Genomic DNA, 21,086 nt, shown 5'->3' with positions numbered 1-21,086 from the left:
TGTCTAGCATGAGCAGAGATCCAGTATTTTACAGAAGATCTGTTTTAAAGTGTTTATATGTGACCTACTCGAAAACCTGCCCCAATTTATCTCCCAAAAACATATCTATAATTTGTCACAATGCTGTTGCCATTGTGATAACTCTCTTAAAGTTTATTGCTTAGTAAGAGTATTTATCTGTAAATCTGAGGGAGGGGAGGTTAATTATCTAAAATGTCATTGTTCATTCTTCGGGCATCTCCATGGAAGGGGAGGAACCTGCAGATGCAGCAACAGTTAAAGGTTTTCAAAGAATATGATTGAAAATAAAGTAAAATGCTTTAAAGTTTATATATTCATTCAAGTGAATTTTGTTCATTGTAAATGCTGTATAATCCAGTAGTTCTCAATCATTTTTTTTCCACTCACATACCACTTTAATTAATCCCTATGCCATAGGTGCTCTGTGATTAGTAAGGGATTGCTTATCGTGGTATATGAGTGGAATGAAAAAGTTTGAAAACTACTGTTTTAATCATACCTAATTGACTCATTATGTGCATGGTTTCATAACTCTAAAGGAAATGGGCCAATGACAATTTTTATCAAGTAAAATATTTCAGTAACAATTGGGTCTGAAGCAGTGATTCTCAGCCTTCCTTTCCCTCTCACATACCACCTTAAGCAATCCCTTACTAATCTCAGTGCACCGATGGCATAGGGATTACTTAAAGTGGTGTGTGAGTGGAAGGTTGAGAACCACTGATATAGTCTTCTAAACAGTTCATTTTTAACGCAGGTGTATTAGTTAGGCATTGTAAGAGCAAGTCTCAAGCAACTGGAAAATACACTTATCCGGCATCTACCAATCCCCTTAAGTGGTGGATACAATTTGCACATCGAAATTGTGCAAATACAAATTACAATATTCATAATGTAAACTCACTCCTGAAATTATAGCTTACAATGTTGGGAGGAAAATATATCCTGCTTTGCCTTTTGTGTGGATGCTTTTTTACTCAGAAATAATGTTCATTGATCAAACCAACAAAACCATGTTATTTTTTATAACCATCACACATTGTACTCGAAAAGCCTTTCATGAAAGAGGTGGAACGGGTCAAAACAACAACTGAGGGGGAAAATATTCGCCTGAATTTCATAAAAGATTAGACAAAAAAAAAGAGATTTTTCCAAACAAAAAGATGTTGTAGCAACCAGATCATGAACAAAGATAATAAGGAACAGAAAGTAAAACAGCACCTCAAAACTTCACACAGGACAGAATGCCTGAAAGACCTTCATTTAACCTTTAGGGGCAAGAAGACATTTTAGTGTATTTACTGATGATTCTATTAAAACTTCAAAAATCCAAAATGAATTAAATAAAAGATATAAATAAATAATATTTTAGATAATGAAACTCATGCAGAAGCAGCTGAAATAATGGAGATATTTGAATCATAGAAACTGACAAAGGAACAGGCCAGCTCAGTCAAACTAATGACAATCTAAGCAAATCCCATTTTACCCCATTAGGGCCATTTCCTATCCAGATATCTGTTCAAGCACCTCCGCTACCTCCCTGGCAACTCATTCCATGTCCAGCTGATCTATGTCCTGCTGTATCCCTTAAACAAACTTTTGAAATCTAGGATTCCAGCATTTTTGGTGCCATCTGCAAATTATACTGGTACATTCTCATCCAAGTCAATATATAACAAACTACAAAGCACCACCACATTGCAGGCTACAGGGGAAGTACTGGAGAATTGGAGAATGGCAAATATAGTTCCCATGTTTAATAAAAATAGGGAGAATCCTGGGAATTGTAGACTAGAGGTCTTGCATCAGTGGTGGGCAAACTATTGGAGAAGATTCTTAGGGACAGGATTTGCGAACATTTAGAGTAAGTCTTCTCAGGGATCACCAGCTTGGCTTTGAGTGGGGCAGGACATGCTACACAAGCCTAATTGAGTTTGTTGAGGAATTAACAAAATAAATTGATGAAGGTAGGGTGGTAGATGTGGTGCATATGGATTTTAGTAAGGCATTTAACAAGTCATGAGGCATGGGATTCATGGGACCTTGGCTGTGTGGATTCAGAAATGGCTTGCCTGCAGAAAGCAGAGAGTAGTAGTAGATGGAACATATTCTGCCTGGAGGTCAGTGACCAGTGGAGTTCTGCAAGGATCCGTTCAGAGACCCCTATTTTTTTGTGATTTTTTTATAAAATGAGGGCAAAGTTAACAGAGCTACGGCTTTTCTCTTTGGAGCAAAGAAGATGACTTAGAGGTTACAAGATAATGAAAGGCATAGACAACAAGGACAGACAGCACCTTTTTCAACGGGCAACTGTAGCAAATTCCAGAGGACACCTGTGTAAGGTGAGGGAAGGATCGTTTAGGGGAGAGGTCAGGGATAGGTGTCTTTTAAGTAATGGGTTCCTGGAATGTATTACCCGAAGCAGGGTGAAGGCTGGTGCAATAGGGGCATTTAAAAGATGCTTAGGCACATGGATGCAAGAAAAATAGAGGGTGATGGGTGTGAGGCAGGGAAGGTTTATACAGGACTGTACAGCATCATGGGCCTGTAGTGTAATGCATTTGGGATATCAAATACCAGCAGGACACAGACAGTAAATGGCATGGACCTTGGGGTTGAAGTACAGAGGTATCTGAGATGCAACTTCAGAGCTTCCTAAAAATATTGACAGAGGTGAATAAAGTAGGCTCGCCCTCACTGGCCAAGGCATTGAATACAAAAGTTGTGGTAACACATTGCACTGCAAAACATTGGTCAGGCAACACTTGGAGCATTCTGCACAGTTCTGGTTGTCACTCTACAGGGACAAGACTATAGTGAAAGGGAAAGGGCAGAGAGATTCACCAGAATATTGCGTGGAATGGAGGATTTACTTATAAAGAGATTAAGATGGATTTATTTAACGGGAATAGCTGAGAGGTGATCTTTTAGAACTTTGTAAAATGATAAAGCAGCAGAGAGGATTGATTGTCAGAGGTAATGATATGAAGTGGAGCAACACACACACTGCTGGAGGAACTCCATGGGTCAGGCAACATCCAAGGAAAGCAATAGACAGAAGGTTTTGGGTCAAAAACTCCACCGGAAATCAGATTGTCAGCTTTTTCTTGAAAGGGAGTATCAAATACCAGAGCCAATATGATTCGGGTGAGGGGGTATTTTATTTTTAAAGGGGATCTGAGGGTTTTTTTTAACTATAAAGAGAATGGTGGTTGAACAAAATGAGATAGATATATATAATTACAATGTTTAAAGGACATTTGGGCAGGTACAGATAGGAAAGGCAGAGGCATTCAGGCCTAATGTGGGCAAATATGATTAGATTAGGTAAGTATCATAATCAGTATGTATGGATTAGCCAGGAGGAACTTCTAGGAATCCCTATGGTGTCTTTCATCATGGACACATCAAGGACTGCAACAGGCAATCCTCCAGCAGTTTGTTCAGTGCTCACCAACATTCTCAACATCGAGGCGTGTGCTTTTTATTAAAACAGAGGTCAGCAATGAGCTGATAGTGCCCTCTGCTGACTGCAAACTCCACCCCAATATAATCCCTCCACCCATAAAGATTTTCTCCCTGAATTACCTAGTTACAGATTTGTAATCATACATCTTAAATTAATTTGAATACATGTTATTAAATATGGCACATTCGTTTCTATTGTATTTGCAAGGCAATGGGGAAAAAAATAATGCCAGTGAGTTCTAGGGAATTGCTCCAGTGGAGAATCAGCATGGACGAGATTCTGTGCTGTAATCGTTTAACATTATTCAGAAAATGCAAAAAGGAAATATCAGAAGATACATTAATGTGAGCTGTTTTCAAAAGAAATACAATTTGGATGTGGAAGAGAAAAAGATTGTGACTGAGATGAACTCCCTTCTAATCTAATGAATAGCTTTGATAACACGCAAAATCTTTCCACCATGTAAATCAGTGATCCTGATAACAATACTCAATTCAGCCCCTTTTAAACAAAGTTACAGACAATATTTGAGAGCAGATGTGAAATGGTTGTTGTAAAAGATGCATTCTTAATCTCAGATATATTCAGATTTCAGTGCAGGGTCAAATAGATTCAATGCAAAAAAATTTGCACAAGTTTTCTTGAAATTTTAAGTGTACCTTGATATCTTTTTTCAATTAAATAAGTCACAATTCATGATATTAAAAATGCCTAGAGAGGAAAATTAAGATTGCAATTAAGACTTTACTGACTCGCAATAGCTTCACAATGCCACTATACTTAACAGTGATGGCAATGGAAATAGAGTGACAATACACACAAGCATTTGTTGAATGTACCTAGAGAGTCAGGACTATGCAATAACTAGAGACCACAGGCATATCCAGCAGGGAAAAGATTCCTTAGACAATCATACAATACCATATAGGTGTGATTGCAGTGACCATACTTTTTGTTGCAACTAATAATCCCATGATTTCTCAAAGGAAGGTAAAACTGGACAATGAAGATCTTGCTTCCTCAACATTTTTGAATGAATTTTGGGCTGCTGATCACAAAATTCACCATAAAATGTTCTGATTTCATACCTTTTTTTAAAGATAGTAACCATTTTTGCAATTTCCTGTCATTTTTTAAGTCTACTTCAGGCACGCCAAATTGTCTTTCTCTTTTGAAAGCTCCATGAAATGCAAAGTCATTAAAAATACATTTTCTGCATTTGCATTTGGACGTCTTTCCTACCGATCTTGGTGCAGTCAGTGTCGAACATGGTGAAAGGTTTCACCAGGGCATTCCAACCATGGAAAAATTGGTATCAGGGCCACTGGAATCCATCATTGCTGGTGGACTATTGTTGGACGCTGACACGAGAGGCATCAGATGCCAAGTACAAACGAAAATCAGCGGCAAAACATTTTTAGGTCAGATGACACTAATGTGTTATCATCATTATGTGAATTAAACATGCAAAATTCAATAATAATTAATGTTTCTTTAACATCCTACGTGATACAGCAAATATGAAATAATCTTTGTGTTCAGCTTGAAGCTGTCTATCATAATCTGCTTTTTTTTTCCAGGAAGCAAATCTTTTGAAAAATATGTTGACCAGTGTAATTGCTCTCTGAAGAAGATTGAATCAATATCATTCATGAATATTAAGTTTTGATTCTGAGTGAAATACATTCAAAACATGAGGCTATCCAATTTGGCAAAATGCAGGTATACGATTTATACATTTCCACAAAACAACTAAAATTCACGTTTCCCCAAAATAACAGAGCTAACATTTGTCAAAGTATGTTGCGACAGTATTTCTTTTCACCCATCCTATTATTTCCTTAATGCAATCAGATAAAAAAAGGTGTCATAATTTTGACCACTAAACAGTCATGCACCATTAAATCTTTTCTTTAAAATTGAACAATTTTTATTCAATTTTATTGAAATTCTACATCAAGAACTTTGTCGTGCATTTTACAATCTCTTATTCAGAGATAGAGCAAGAGCATTGTGGGAACTGCAGCTGTACTTTCAGTTCACAATGGAAAAACATCTTGAGTTAAGCTATTCAACAGATTATTCATGACATCAAATAGTTACATTTTAAAATCACAATGGCTCATGTACGATTATTCATTTAACAATGGAACAGTGCAGGGATTGCAAATTATGACACATCCTTCCCTGCTCCTTGCTACAGCTCCAAAAGGCCAAATCCATGAAAGGTGGCACTGACATCTTTGTAAATCTTGAAAAACATGATGAGATTCAATGCAATGTGAATGATAAAATATCGACAGCAAGCAGAGAAAACCAAAGCAATAAATATTATCATGCTTACTTGGTTCAGAATATCTTGCTTCTGCAGATTTGTGAGAATTTGAAGGATAGGCAGAAAGAAAGAAATAAAGAAATAGGTTATTGAACAGTATTAGAAAGATTTTCAAAAGAGCAGGAAGAATATTTTTGCTGGTATTTTTTTCTGTTAATGGATTATTGTATTCTATGCCTTTACAGGTTTGTGACAAGCTTGGTCTGATTTATGAGAAAATATCCCCCAATTTAGAGATCCCTCACCTCTTCTTAAATGAGGACTCTAATTTAGAACAATTTTAGTAGGGCACAATTAATAAAGATCTTTATTAATTTATTTAAACATGAATGCCCCTCTAACAAAAGAGCATATGGTTCTACTAGCTTTCTTCTTTTGAAACACAAGCAATTTAAACATTTAATCTTCCCAGGTCAATACGCAAATGTCAAATCAACATTAGATTTCAGATTTATTGTCAGAGAATATACATGACATCACATCTAACCCCAAGATTCTTTTTCCTGCGGGCAAGGCAGAATTACCCTTATTGATAATTCAAGTGATAGAAAAATATGGAGTATGTTAAGAGTATGTAGAGAAGTATGTTACTAATATTCCCGATTGAAAGTCAAATCCTTAAAACTAAGAGACAGTTTTACATACATGCTGATAAATCTGGTAAACCTTTGGCTAACCAACTGAAAGCTGCCTCGGCTAAACGTCAGATTATTAAAGTTTGTAAACAAGATGGTAGCTTGACGATTGAACATGATAAAATTAATAAATCTTTTCAAGAATTTTACACCTTTTTATACCAATCAGAATTTTCTGATTCTACTGGAATGCATGAATTGTTAAGGAAGTTGAATATTCTGAAATTGCCATTTAATGAATGCACAGCATTAGATGCCCCCATCATCGAGGAAGAAATAAAGAAAGGAATCTTTTCAATAAACTCTGGTAAAGGACCAGGTCCAGATGGGTATACAGTAGACCTGTGCAAATCATTTTTCAATCTACAATTCTTCTTGGTTATGTAAAACCTTTAAGGATCCCCTGCTTGTTGGTTAATTACCACAATCTTTTTACAAAGCAGCTATTTCTTTAATACCTAAAAAAAATAAAGACCCCTCTGAATGTGCTTCATATCGACCTATTTCTTTATTGAATGTGGATTGTAAAATGTTTTTTTTTTAAATATTGGCAACTAGATTGGAAAATGTCCACCCACAAATCATTTCTAAAGATGGGATTTATCAAGAATCATTATTCACATTTCAATATTAGGAAGTTAATGAATATTGTATATTCTCCTTCATCTACAGCTCCAGAATGTGCTATCTCGCTTGAAGGCATTCAGAGTTGAATGGGAATATTTATTTAATATGCTTAAGAAATGTAATTTTAGTCCAAAATTCATTTCTTGCAAAAAACTGATATACCACTCACCTTTGGCTTGTGTTTTGCAATAATCAGAGATCCCCCTTTTTTAGGTTCTTCTGAGGTACAAAACAAGGTTGTCCTTTAATATTTGACATTGCCCTGGAACCCCTGGCAATTGCTCTTCACAACTCACCAAGTACATTTGACATTATTCGTGGGGATGGGATACATAAGGTTTCACTAAATGCAAATTACTTGTACTATATACTTTTAACCCTGAGAAATCTATCCATGCAGTACTATTATTACTTGGTCATTTTAGTAGATTTTTTGGTTAAATATGAATGTTCCAATCTATGAATAATCTTCACTTAGATTGGTTACTAATCAATTTACTTATTTGGTTGCCAAAATCACTAATAAGCACAAGGATTTATTTAAAGTCAACTTTTTACCCTTAATTGACCATGTTAAACAATCATTCACTAAATGGTCTCCTTTGTCGTTAACATTGATTAGTCAAATTAACACAGTTAAAAAGATGATTTTACATAAATTCTTGAACCAATTTCAGGCTGTTCCAACGTTCACCCCTGACTCTTTTTTTGATATTGATTCTATAATTTCTTCATACAAGAACCCGAGATTAAGTAAGAAATATTTACAGAAATTTTTTTTTTAAAAAGGATGGTGGTATGGCATTATCTAATTTTAGATTCTACTATTGAACAATTAATATTGGCAACTAGATTGGAAACAAGATTTGGATAAGATTCAATGTCCACGACGAGTGAGTCTCGAGTATGGTTTGTGCAGAAGTTCTCATTGACTTCTATTTTCGGGGCTTCATTCCCCTTTGCACACATTAAATTGAATAAACGAATGGAGAAAATCCAGTAATTAAACATTCAATATGAATATGGTTTCAATTTCATAATTTTTTTTTAGATAGAACAAATTTATCTTGTCAAGTCCTATTCTATCTAATTTTTTCTTCCAACCATCTAGAATTGATCAAGGTTTTCTTTTATGGAATACGAAGGGAATAGTATGTTTTTGCGATTTATTTAGAATAACTGTCTCATGTCTTTTGAGCAGTTGTCTAATAAATATAATTTGCCTAGATCACATTTTTTTCACATATCTACAGATTAGGAACTTTTTAAAATATAACTTTACCTATATTTCCAATACCATATCAGACTGAAGTTACCGATAAAATTTTATGTTTAAACCCTTTTGAGATGAGTTTAATAACTACAACTTATGAGTTGACCTTGAAAATATATCCAGTGATTTCTAACAAAATTAAAAATGAATGGTAAAGAGAACTTCAGATACCCTGACCTATAGAGACATGGGAGAAAATTCTCAAATTAGTTAACACTTCAATGTGTGCTCAACACTCTTTGAAACAGTTTAAGGTTGTTCATAGGGCCCATATATCCAAAGACATGCTAGCTCGTTGTTACCCAAATAAACCCTATATGTGACAGACATAATTCTGAGGTGGCTTCCCTGACACATGTTTTGGTTCTGCCCTTCCCTGAAAAAATATTGGAAAGATATTTTTGATATTATTTCAGTAGTTTTGCTTATTGACCTACAACCTCATCCTATTACTGCACTTTTTGGATGGCCAGTTTTGGACTGGCCACTTATCTGCTTCAGCTTGTCATGAGATTGCATTTGTTACTTTAATAGCTAGGAGATCCATTCTACTCAAATGGAAAGTCCTTAAATCACCTACTATGTTCCAATGGTTTTCCCCAATTTGAGTGTGTTTAAATTTAGAAGAAAATCAGAAATGGTACTGACACGCCTTCAGTAAATTTGAAGAAACATGGAAGCCATTTATTCAACATTTGCATACGACGCATGTTGATCCTTTCTGAATCCTTTTCAACATGGTTTTTTTGTGAGCGTAGAGGAGCGGAATTAACACAAAATAATTGTTTAATCGCAGAAACATGGTCGCCCAGCTTTTGTTTTTTTTTTGTTAGTTAGGGAGATATTTTTGGAATAAAATTTGATCCCTTTTCATGTTTGGCCTTTAAGAGATTGGGAGGCTCGATGTCTGTGTTTGTATTGGGTTATTAATGCAATGCCAATCTCTTAGGTTTATTAATCCAAAATTTAATAGAAAGATTGAAAAAGAAAAGGGGAGAAAGAAGAGGGAGAAAGGGAGAAGTGGACTAATTTCTGATTCTGCACAATGGACCAAAGTTAATGACAATGGGAAATACAGGACTGGGGTGGGGGGGGGGGGGTGTTCAGTGTTATAACTTGACACATTTGAAATTTTCATACAATTGAAAAATTGAACCATTCAGTCTTAAACCTGTGAAAGAATTAGATGTCAGTGAAAGATGAAGAAAGGAAGAAAACTGCAACTGTGCAGCAGTTCATTTTAATTTTTTTTCTATTGATGGAACAGAAGCATTGTTGGCAAGGCCATTAATTGTCCACAAAGTGAATGGCTCGTTAGGTCTCTTAAGCTTCTACAGGACACAAAGAAAGGTAGCAGATTTCACACAGAACTCCATGAAATACTAAGAACAGCACAGCACGGGAACACGCCTTTCAGTTCACGTGCCTGTGCCAAGTATGATGTCCAAATCAAAAAACATGCTGCTTATATCCGATAGATATCTCTCCGTCATCTTCATATTCATTTGTCTTTCCAGAAGCTTCTTAAATGAGACCATGGCATCTTCTTTCACCTCTACTGCTGGCAGACAGTTCCAAGCACCTACCACTCTGGAAAAAGTTTGTCCTTCACATCTGCTTTAAATTTCCTCCCCCTCACCTGAAATGCACAACCTCTAGTGTGACACTTTTCTCTATTTATGCCTCTCATGATGTTAAACACTTCTATCAGGTGGTTAGCGCAGCGGTTAGTGCAACCCCTTTAGGATTCAAATCGCACACTGTCCGTAAGGAGTTTGTATGTTCTCACTGTGTCTATGTGGGTTTTCCCTGGGGGCTCCAGTTTCCTCCCACTGTTCAAAACACACCAAGGGTATAGGTTAACTGGATGTAATTGGGTAGCAGGAACACGTGGGCCGAAATGCCCTGTTACCGTGCTGTTACATTTAAATCTCCCTCAGCCTCCTGCACTCCAGAGAAAACAATCCAAATTTGTCCATCTTCTCCTATAGATCATACCCTCCAACATCCTGGTAAACTTCTGTACCCTTTACAAAGCCTTCACATTCTTCTTGTGATGGGCACCCGGATTTGCACACAGTATTCAACACAACGTCCTTGCCTTTATACTCACTATTCCTTCCAGTGAAGCCAAGCACACCATCCTATCTTGCAGAGCCACTTTCAATGAGCCATGAACTTGGAGTCCAGCTCTCTCTGCACATCAATGCTTTTCAGAGCCATACCATTAAGTGTACACATTTCCCCATACATTTAACCTCCCAAAGTGCAGCATCTCACACTTGTCCAGAATTACACTCCATCTGCCATTTCTTTGCCCATAACTGTAACTGATCTCTATGTTCCAGTATGGTTTGACAGCTCTCTACACTGTCCATGGCTCCACCAATTTTGTATCAGCTGTCAAGTTACTACCCCATTGGCTACTTTTTCATCCAAATCATTTATGTACATCACAAACAACAGGGTTCCCAACACCAATCCCCATGCAACCCCACTGGTTACTAACCTCCAACCTAAATAACACCCTTCCACCATTACTGTCATCTATGAACAAGAACACTTTGTATTCAAACTACAAGCTCAACATGGATCCCATACATCTGAACCTTCTGATTCAAATAAGCAGGAGGGACCTTGTCAAATGCTTTCCTGAAGTCCACGTGGACAACATCCACTGCCCTACTCTTATCAACCACCATTGTAACACTACAGCACAGAAACAGGCCCTTCTATCACCTGCTGAGCCATTTTATTTTCCTAGTCCCACCGTCCTTCACCCAGTTCATAGTCTTCCATACCCTCCCATCCATGCACCAAATTCTTCTTAAATGTTAAAATTGAGCCCACTTCAGCTAGCAGCTCGTTCCACTCTCCCACCGCTCTGTGTGAAGAAATTCCCCCTCATGTTCCCCCTTGTCATCTGGTTTGTAACTCATTTACACTCTGTGGGGAAGAAAGCCTATCTATATTTACTCTGTTTATCTCCCTCAATTTTAAATACCTCTATCAAATCTCCCCTCACTCGTCTATGCTCCAGGGAATAAAGTCCTAACCTGTTTAACCTTTCCCTCAGTTCCTGAAGGGCAACACCTTAGTAAATCTTCTCTGCACTCTTTCTACCTTATTGATATCATTCCTGCAGTTAGCTGACCAAAACAGCACACAGTACTCCAAATTTGGCCTCACCAATGTCTTGTACAACTTTTCCATAACATCCCAACTCCTATACTCAATACTTTGATTTATAAAAGCCAATATGACACAAGATCTCTTTACATCCCTATCTACCTGTGAGGCCACTTTCAGGGAATTATGTATCTGTATTATTAGATCCCTCTGATCTATACACTCCTCAGTGTTCTACCATTTACCATTATTACAAACTCGTGTTTCTTTTACTGTATCACTTTAAGGGCTATTACTGGCTGCAACCATTCACAGCTGTGAAAAGGCTGGGTGGCAACATCTAGGACAAGCTGTACCCAAAGTTGATACTCTGGAGGCAGTAAAAGAACATTTGTTAACTTTATCCAAGGACACAGGTGGTGAGAGAGTCATGTGAGTGGAACACTGAAGGAAACAGCATTCATTATTGATCAGCAGTCTCTCATGAACACTGAGGTGGAGTGACTGTGTGAAATGGATAATTCGGCTAATTCTTCCTGTCTGGGAAATTGTTGAAACGCACCGTGACGAAAGAAAAGATCACTTTGATTAATCGTATCTTGGTTTTGGAAGCAGGAGAATTGCTGCATCAGATTGTGACCAAAGTAATGCATCATTCCAACTGCCTGGGATTTGGAAGCATTGAGGAAGTCACACATTTTGTTGTTCCTACGCAAGGAGGAATTGTGACCACTGTTTGTCTGAAAGGATATTCCTCAGCAAGAAACTCAACAGGATTCATGAGTTTTCAGCAATCAGGTCACTCATTCTCTCTCACCTCCTTCATAATTACTTCTGGGCATCAGTTTAAAAGTCTGCCTTTCAACACAGGATTTCTAAGACTGAACTTTGGAATTACTTTCCAGAATTGTGCCTAAGCTGTAATGGTTTGGGTAACACACACGCTTCAGTATATTCACACATAGATGGGGTTAATTTAACTAATGTGTTATATTATTATTAGTTATTAATAAATATTGTTTTAAAAGAAAAACAATAACTGTCTATTGCTGCTGGTCAGCAAAGTCACACTGTGTACGTCCTTTCTTCATTTATCCTTCCAAAATGCAAAACCTCACATGTCTGCATTAAATTTCATCTGCCATTTTTCAGTCCATTTTTCCAGCTGGTCCAAATCCTTCTGCAGGCTTTGAAAACCTTATTTTCTGTCCACAACACCTCCAATCTTCATGTCATCTGCAAGCTTGCTGATCCAATTCACCACATTATCATTCAGATCATTGATATAGATGACAAACAACAATGGTCCCAAAACCGATTTCTGAGGCACACCACTAGTCACAGGCCTCCAGTCTGAGAAGCAATCAACTACCACTACTTTCTGGCTTCTCCTGTCCAGCCATTGTAGTGAACTGGATTCAACTTCACCATCAATACCTAGCACTTGAACCTTCCTCAAAAACCTCAAATCAACGTTGAGTGGGTAGGGGGGGGGGGGGAAGGAGGGAGGAGGGAAAAAGGGGAGAAAATGACACTGTGTATATACAAGAGGGAAATGTTTGTGTGTATTTTGGTCAATATGGTTCATAGTGTGAAAAATAAAATAAAAAAAAAACATCAAATTAGAAAGATATGATCTGCCTCTCACAAAGCCATGTTGACTGTCTGTCTGACTATGACAAATCCGATCCCCAAGTATTCTTTCTTTCCATTGGTTTCCCCGCCGTGGCTGTGGGCCTTGCTGGGCTGTAATTTTCTGGATTATCTTTTATTAAATTTAAGACATAGACATAGAACACCACAGCACAGAACAGGGCTTTTGGCCCACAATGTTGTGCCAAGCCATACATCTTGAACAAAGGTGCAACGTCAGCCACCCTCCAGTCTTCTGTGAGCCCTCCTGTTAGTGAAGATCAAATACCTTTGTCAAGGCCCCAGCAATCTCTTCACTTCCCCCTTTCAATAACCAGGGATTCATCCCATCAGACCCAGAGCAATTGTCACTTTAATGATCCTCAAAAGGCCAACTCCACCACCTTATTCCTAATCTCAAAATGCCCCAACATGATCATTCTCCAGACTCTATCCCTGTCATAATCACTGATGCAAAATATTCCTTTAGTACTTCGACTACTTCCTCTGACTCCAAGCACAAAATTCCTTTGCCCTTGACTAGTCCTTTCCTCTCCCTAATCATCCTCTTTTTAATGGTTGTACATGCCTTAGGATTTTATTTAATCCTGCTCGTCAAGGACATCTCGTGGCCCCCTCTGACCTTGTGCCCTGCTCGAGCTCATTCATGCAATTTTTATATTCCTCCAAGGCCCTGACTGCTTGTAGTTTCCTGAGCCTGAAATGTGCCTCGTTTGACTTCTCGACAAACTTCTCAACTAACTTCATGACCTCGCTTGTCACCCAAGGTTCACTTACCTGACCATCCCTATCGAATAGAACATGCTGGTCCTGGACTTTCATTAGTTCATTCTTAAACAACTCCCACATGTCAGTCAAGGGCTTGCCCACTACAGTTGCTCCCAATCAACTCCCCTTTGCCCTCCCCCAATTTAGTACTTATCTGCAGTGCTCAGCTTATCCTGGTCCATAACTATCTTGAAAGTTAAGAAATTGTGATCGCTATTCCTAAAATGTTCACTTGGCAGGGCTGATTTGCCAATTACAGGGCCCCCTGCCTGATTGGGTATCTACATGTTGCCTCAAAAAAACTCTCCCTGATGCACTTTATCAATTTTTACCCCATCTAAGCCTCTGGCACTAAAAACATCTCAATCAATATTGGGGAAATTGAGATCTTTCATTATGACACCCTGTGGCTTTTGCAACTTTCCATAAACTTTTGACACATTTGTTTCTCCGCCTACAGTGGTTTATTGGGAGGGCAAAAGTTCAGCCCAGTGCTTTTCGTCTTCTTGATCTCCACCCAGACTGCTTGGGTAGTTGAGCCTATGATTAAGTCCTCTCTGTGAAACGCTCTGTGATTAATGATGCTACTCCTCCACCTCTTTTACTTCCTTCTCAATCCCAGCTAAAACAACAATACCCAGGAACACTGAGCCACCAATCCTGTCCCTCTTGTAGCCATGTCTCTGTAACTGCCACTACAAGATCATAACTCTAAGTACCAATCAAGTCCTATGTTTATCTGCCTTTACCTACAATACTCCTTGCATTAAAACAAATATTTTAGCCCCTAAGTCGTGTTGTAACCATTCATTCATCCCTTCCAGTCCTTCCTTTCCAGCCTGCTTGCTCTAATATCTGCCATCCACTCAACTCCTCCATATGCTATCCTGCCACAGGTTCCCAACCCCCAACTCTTAGGTTTAAACCATTGTTCTCAATCTTTTACTTTCCACTCACATACCACTAAGTAATCCCTATGCCTTTGGTGCTCTGTGGTTAGTAAGGGATTGCGTAAGGTGGGATGTGAGTGGGAAGGGAAGGTTGAGAATCACTGCTCTAGACCAAATTGTTAGTGAAATATTTTGCTTGAGATAAATTGTCATTGGGCCATTTCTTTTGGAGTTATGAAACCATGCACATCACAAGTCAATTACCGGTAGGTATGATTAAAACAGTGATTTTCAACTTTTTCTTTCCACCCATATACCACCTTAAGCAATCCCTTACTAATCACAGAGAACCTATGGCATAGGGATTAATTAAAGTGGTATGTGAGTGGAAAGAAAAAGGATGAGAACCACTGGTTTGAGCTTTCTCCTGTTGCACTAGCAAACTTCCTGAAAGGATATTGCCCTCCTTCCAGTTCAGCTGCAACCCATCCAATTTGTACAGGTTCTAACTTCCCTGGAAGAGAGTCCAATAATCCAAATATCTGAACCCCTCCCGCCTGCACCAGCTTTTTAAACCACAAATTAAACTGCACCATCTTCCTGTTTCTTGTTTAGCAATCCTGAAGATTACAATCTTCAAAAGGAGGAATTCCTTTTTAACTTGCTGCTAAGATCCCTGAACTCATTTTGCAGGACCACATTTCTCTTCTTACCGATGTAATTGATACCGAAACGGACTTCTGGCTGCTCTACTTCTCCTCTTGGAATGCCATGTACCTGTTCCAAGACATCCTGGACCCTGGTGCCAGAAGGCAATACACTATCCAGGCATCTCTTCTCAGCCACAGAAAATGCCCATGTTCCTGATCATGCAGTCTCCCACCATTATCGATCTTCCTGCTGAGCCAATCATGGTACCAATGACCTGGCCACTGTTGCTACGCAGGACAGATTATTAACCCTCCCAATGCCAGAATCGAAAGTAGTGCACTTATTTCTGTGGGGAATCGCCACAGGGGAAAACTGCACTTTATGCCTTCTCCCTTTACTCTTCCTACTACCTTCAACCTGTGCCTTGAGTGTGGCCACATCACTATAGCTGCAGTCTACAGCCTTCAATGCCTCTAAGATGACCCCGAGTTTATCCAATTCCTTAATACCTTCATGGAGGAGTTTCAACTGGATACAGACGTAGTCCCCAAGGATACTGGAAGTTTTCCAAATGACCCACATCTTGCAGGAAGACCAACTATGCCTTGGCCGACATTAACAAGGGTTCTATTACAATTCATTAAATTCTGGCAAGGACCATAACCAACACTTGTATTCCAAGGCTCTTTAATTAATTGAACTTGCATTTTACAGGTGCATGGTTGAGATTTAAACTCAAGCCCTTGCATAAGATTGTTGGCTCTGTAACATGACAATACTACTGCAATCCTATGTGGCAGGACATGGGCCTGTTTCCTTCCTGGGAGTCCTGATAATAATACCTGATAGTAAACCCACCAAGACTATCAAGCCTCAATGCTAGTGTTGCAGATTTCTTTGCCGCTCCTTCCCTTTGAGCGGAAATGCCCAAAGTCACGTATTGGGTTGCCAGTCCAACTGATATTGAAAAAAGCGAAGACCAGAGTGTAATAATCAGAATCATTATGCTGGAGGAAGAGCTCGTTCACCTCATTAAGTCTATACCACACTAGCATTTCAGCCCATCTCTTTTATCTGGTCTTTTCCCTTCAACTTGTAATAATTTTCCCTGATGTGCCACTCGGATTCCCTCTTGAGGTTCTCGATTCAATCACTTGCAACCACTCCAGACCACAGATACTTGTATTTTTCCTACCATTTTGAATTTGTCCCCTTGATCTTGAGGACATTCCTATTATTCACTCGAAATAAGCCTATCATGATCTTGTACACCCCCATTAATTTTCTTCTTGGCCTTCTTCGCTCCAGAGACAACAATCCTACCTTCTCCAGTCACACCTTACGGCTGAAATCTGTCAATCCTGCAACATTTATATTAAATTTTCTCTTGACAGTCCTCACACTTCCTAAAGCACACTGACCAGATTTGGACACAATATTCCAGCCATGGCCTAACCAGTGTTTTATCAAGTTCAACATAACTTTCCTGAATTTGTAGTCTACATGTTTAAATGAAAAAATCCAGGATACTTTATGCTTTAATAACTTTGCACTTAAGAGCCTGCCACATTCAAATATTTATGCACTGGTATGTACAGGTGTGTTCCCCACACATGAATGGTAGCATTTAATCCATATAGTTTTCCTCATTCTTTCTGCCAAGCACACACCATATTAAATTTCATCACCTTCTCATCTTTAAATTGTACTTGGCTTCATCCTCCTATTACCACACAATTTGTTGTTTCCCACACCTTCAAATTCCATGAGATGTGATTGGACATTTCATTCAAGTCAGAAAAAGATCTTGGAAACAGCAGCTTGCCTTGACTGTCAGCTTTGATTTGACGCAGGAGGCTATTCATGCTGTCATCCTGTCAGTTACATTCCTCCTCTATTTCTCAGCACCTTACAAGTTATTCTCTTATCCACCTCCATTGAAGTTCCTGTGTTTTCCACCAGATGCTGCCTAACTTGCTGAGTATTTCCAGCATTTTCTGTTTATATTTCAGATTTTCAGCATCTGCAGTTTATCGAGGAACCCGACACACCAAGAGGAAATCCACCTGGTCACAGGAAGGACATACAAACTGCACATGGACAGCAATTTCAAGCCTGTCATCTGACTGCACATAATCAACCAGATAACAGCATCTCTCTAGACTCTGGTGCATACACAAAAAATGCATAATAGAGTTCATAAATATTAAAAATAATTATTGTTATGCTTTACAGATACTCTTCGTCACAGCTTGTGGAAAGAAACTAATACCCAGCCTGCAGTTCTTGATTTTGATGCACATTCTCCTTGATGGGAGTGGGTTGAAGATATTAGACACTAATAGGTCTTTGTTAATTCCTTGAGCTCTATTTAGACAGAGCTCCCTATAAATGTTGTCTTTAGAGGCAAGGTCACCCTAGTCACCACCTCTTCTCATTGTTATCTTCTGGCAGAACATAGGAACATAGGAAGTAGGAACAGGAGTAGGCCAAAAGTGGCCCATCAAGCCTGCTCCGCCATTCAATACGATCATGGCTGATCTAATTTATGACCGAACTCCACCTACCTGCCTTCTCCCCATATCCCCTAATTACTCTAACATGTAAAAATTTATCTAACTGAATTTTAAATATGTTTAATGATGCAGCCTCAACCACTTGGTACATAAGCCTGAAGACCAGCACCTCCAATTTCATGAACAGTTTCTTACCAACATCATTGAAAATCGCCTTTTTTTGCTCAAGGACAAATTGGGTATTATATTTTTTTTTAACTTGCCTTTTTTTTTATTTATTTTTTTACAAAGTACCTGTTCGGCTGCAGCAAAAATTTCAGTCATATGTACATTGTACAAAGCACATGACAAACTCTTGATCAACTCACCAATTCTCTCCCTCACTATCAATTCAGTTGGATCTCAAGGCTTTCACCGTCACAGTAAAGTTCTATATACAATATTAACCATTCCAAACATGTCCCTGCGGACATCAACCTTTTAGTTCCCCTCAGCCTCACCTACATATACACTGTACCTACAATTTATTAATGCAAGAAATAGGTTCTGTTCATCATTATTTTGAGTGTGATTGTTTTCTCATTTTCTCTTTTTGCCAGCTTTGATTTAGAGAGTCCTGGAGTTATACAGCAGGGGAAACAAGCCCCAATGTCCAACTTATCCATACCAACCAAGAGGCCTATCCAATCCAATCTCATTTTGTCTGTTTGCTGCATATCCCTCCAAACTTTTATTATCCAGTTGCTGTGCTTTTTCAAACTGTACAATTCACCACATCTACCACTTTCTCTTGCAGCTCATTCCAACTAATCACCACTCTCTGGTGGAAAAAGTTGTTGCACAGATCCTGTTTCATTATAAACCCATGCCCTCTAATTTTACACTCCCAAGAATCTGGAAAAATATTGTGTCATTCTACCTTATGTATGCCCTTCATGATTGCATATAGTGCCAAGTTCCTCTCCCTCAGCATATACTGTCCTTGATACTTCTTTGCTCATATTACTAAAATCTGCCTGGTTTTCACTGATTCGTTTAACTGACTTTGCCCTCTTTCTCCCTTATGGGGAAAGTACTTGAAACATCACTTTAAATTCATACAGAGCCGTACAGCAGGGAAACAGGTTCATTAGCCCAACTTGCCCATATTGACTAAAATGCCCATCTGATCTGATTCGATTACTTTGGTGCTGCCTCATGCACCCATGATGAGCTCTTCAACCTCATCCAGTCTGCTCCCAGCTTCCACCCAACCTCAAATTCACTTGGTCCGTCTCCAGCAACACTCTCCCCTTTCTTAATCTCTGCCTCCATCTCGGGAGACGAACTGTCAACAGAGATTTTGTACAAACCCACCAACTCTCACAGCTACCTCAACTACACCTCTTCACACCTATAAGGATTCCATTCCTTTCCCACATTTCTTCCATCTGTCACATCTGTTCCCTGGACAAGGTTATCCATGTAAGATGTCCTCCTTCAAAAATGTGGCTTCCCCTCTACTAATATCAATTCAATCCTCACCCACATATCCTCCAATTACCAACACATCTGCCCTGGCCTCATCTGAACCCACGCGCAGCATCAGGATTACCCTTGTCCTCACCAATTTCCACATTCAACATATTTTCCACTGCCTACTAGGTGATCCCACCACATCTTCCCCTCTCCACCTTCTGCAGGGACTGCTCCTTCTATGACACCCTGATCCATTTGACCCAATCGGCCACGTGGCACCTACCCAAGACTACAAAAAAAATGCTACAGTTGCACCCACACCTCCTCCCTCACCACCCTTCAGGGACCCCAACAGTTCTTCCAAGTAATGCGACTTTGGAGAGACTAGAAACAGACTGGAAGATTGCTTCATTAAGCACCTTCGTTCTGTGCACCATTTCAATTCTCCGCCCCATTCCTATGCCAACATGCCTGTCCATGATTACATACTGCCAGATTGAGACCACCTGCAAAATAGAGGAACAACATCTTGTATTCAGTCTGGGCACCCTCCAACCAGATGGCATTAACCGACTTCTCCGGCCGATTAGCCCCTGCCCCTTTTCCACTCCCTTGTCCTTTCTCTTCCCTTATCCCCATGTCTCATTTCCTCTAGCTGTCGATCTCTTTCCCTTTTCCCCCAGCTCTGCATTCACAGAGCCACCCCACTCCCCCTGATCAATCCTCACTTTTCCTCTCCTGTCCATGTCCAATTATGGCTTTTGCTCCTGCCCCTGCCCTTCCATCCTCTCCCAGCTTTTGTATTCAGGTACCTGCCTGCTTTTTTGCTTAGTCCTTGAAGGGCTCAATCCCAAAAATTTGGTTATGTACCTTTACCTCCAATGAATGCTGTGAGACCTGCTGAGTTCTTCCAGGACTTTTGTGTTTTTACAATTGCAGCAACTGCAGACTTTCATGTTTCGCTACCTATCTCATCTGCTCCCATTTGCTTGTCCCATGACCTCTTTACTTGGTAAGCTGATCTTTTTTAAAACTCACAAAGCTGGAGAAACTCAGCAGGTAAAGCAGTGTCCTTTATATAGGAAAGGTAAAAATACAGAACTGACATTTTGGGCTTGAGCCCTACATCAAGGTATGGGACTTGAATGTTGGAAGGCATCTGAACAAAAAAGTTGGGGGTGAGAAGGGGTGGTAGCAAGGCAGGAGGTAATAGGTGGAGAAGGGAAGGAATGGACAGCAGAGATCAAGGGAATGAGGGATGGCTCTGAAAGGGGGGAGGGAGGGAGAAGAACTGGAAAGAGAAATGGGGAAGAGGAAAGCAGGTTAGCAGAAATCAGAAAAGTCTGTTAATGCCATCTGGCTGGAGAGCGCACAGAAGGAAAATCAGGTGTGGTTCCTCCAATTTGCGGGGGTGTCTTGGTGCCAATCTCCTAATTTATGCCCAGTCTCTCCGATGCAGAGAAGGCCACAGAGGGAGCACCAGATGTAATTCAGTCCTGTGGATACACAAGTGTTGCTTCGCTTGAAAGGCCAGTTTGAGGCCCTGGACCAAGGTGAGGGAGGTGGTGTGGATGCACGTTTCACCTCCTATGACCACAGGGAAAGGTGGGTGAGGGGGTGGGCAATTGGTGGGAAGGGATGAGTGCACAAGGGAGTCA

The 21,086-nt window shown here is 39.5% G+C and overlaps 1 protein-coding gene across 3 annotated transcripts in view; it reads right to left on the bottom strand.

The window, feature by feature from the left end:
* Nucleotides 1-21,086, bottom strand: part of LOC138761771 (diacylglycerol kinase beta) — a 618,073-nt gene that overhangs the window by 447,036 nt on the left and 149,951 nt on the right. The gene's annotated exons all lie outside the window — the stretch shown is intronic.

Source organism: Narcine bancroftii, chromosome 4 (assembly GCF_036971445.1).
Source record: "Narcine bancroftii isolate sNarBan1 chromosome 4, sNarBan1.hap1, whole genome shotgun sequence".
NCBI lineage: Eukaryota > Metazoa > Chordata > Chondrichthyes > Torpediniformes > Narcinidae > Narcine > Narcine bancroftii.
The sequence above is the reverse complement of the archived record's forward strand: the minus strand, read 5'-3'. Positions and strand labels throughout refer to the sequence as shown.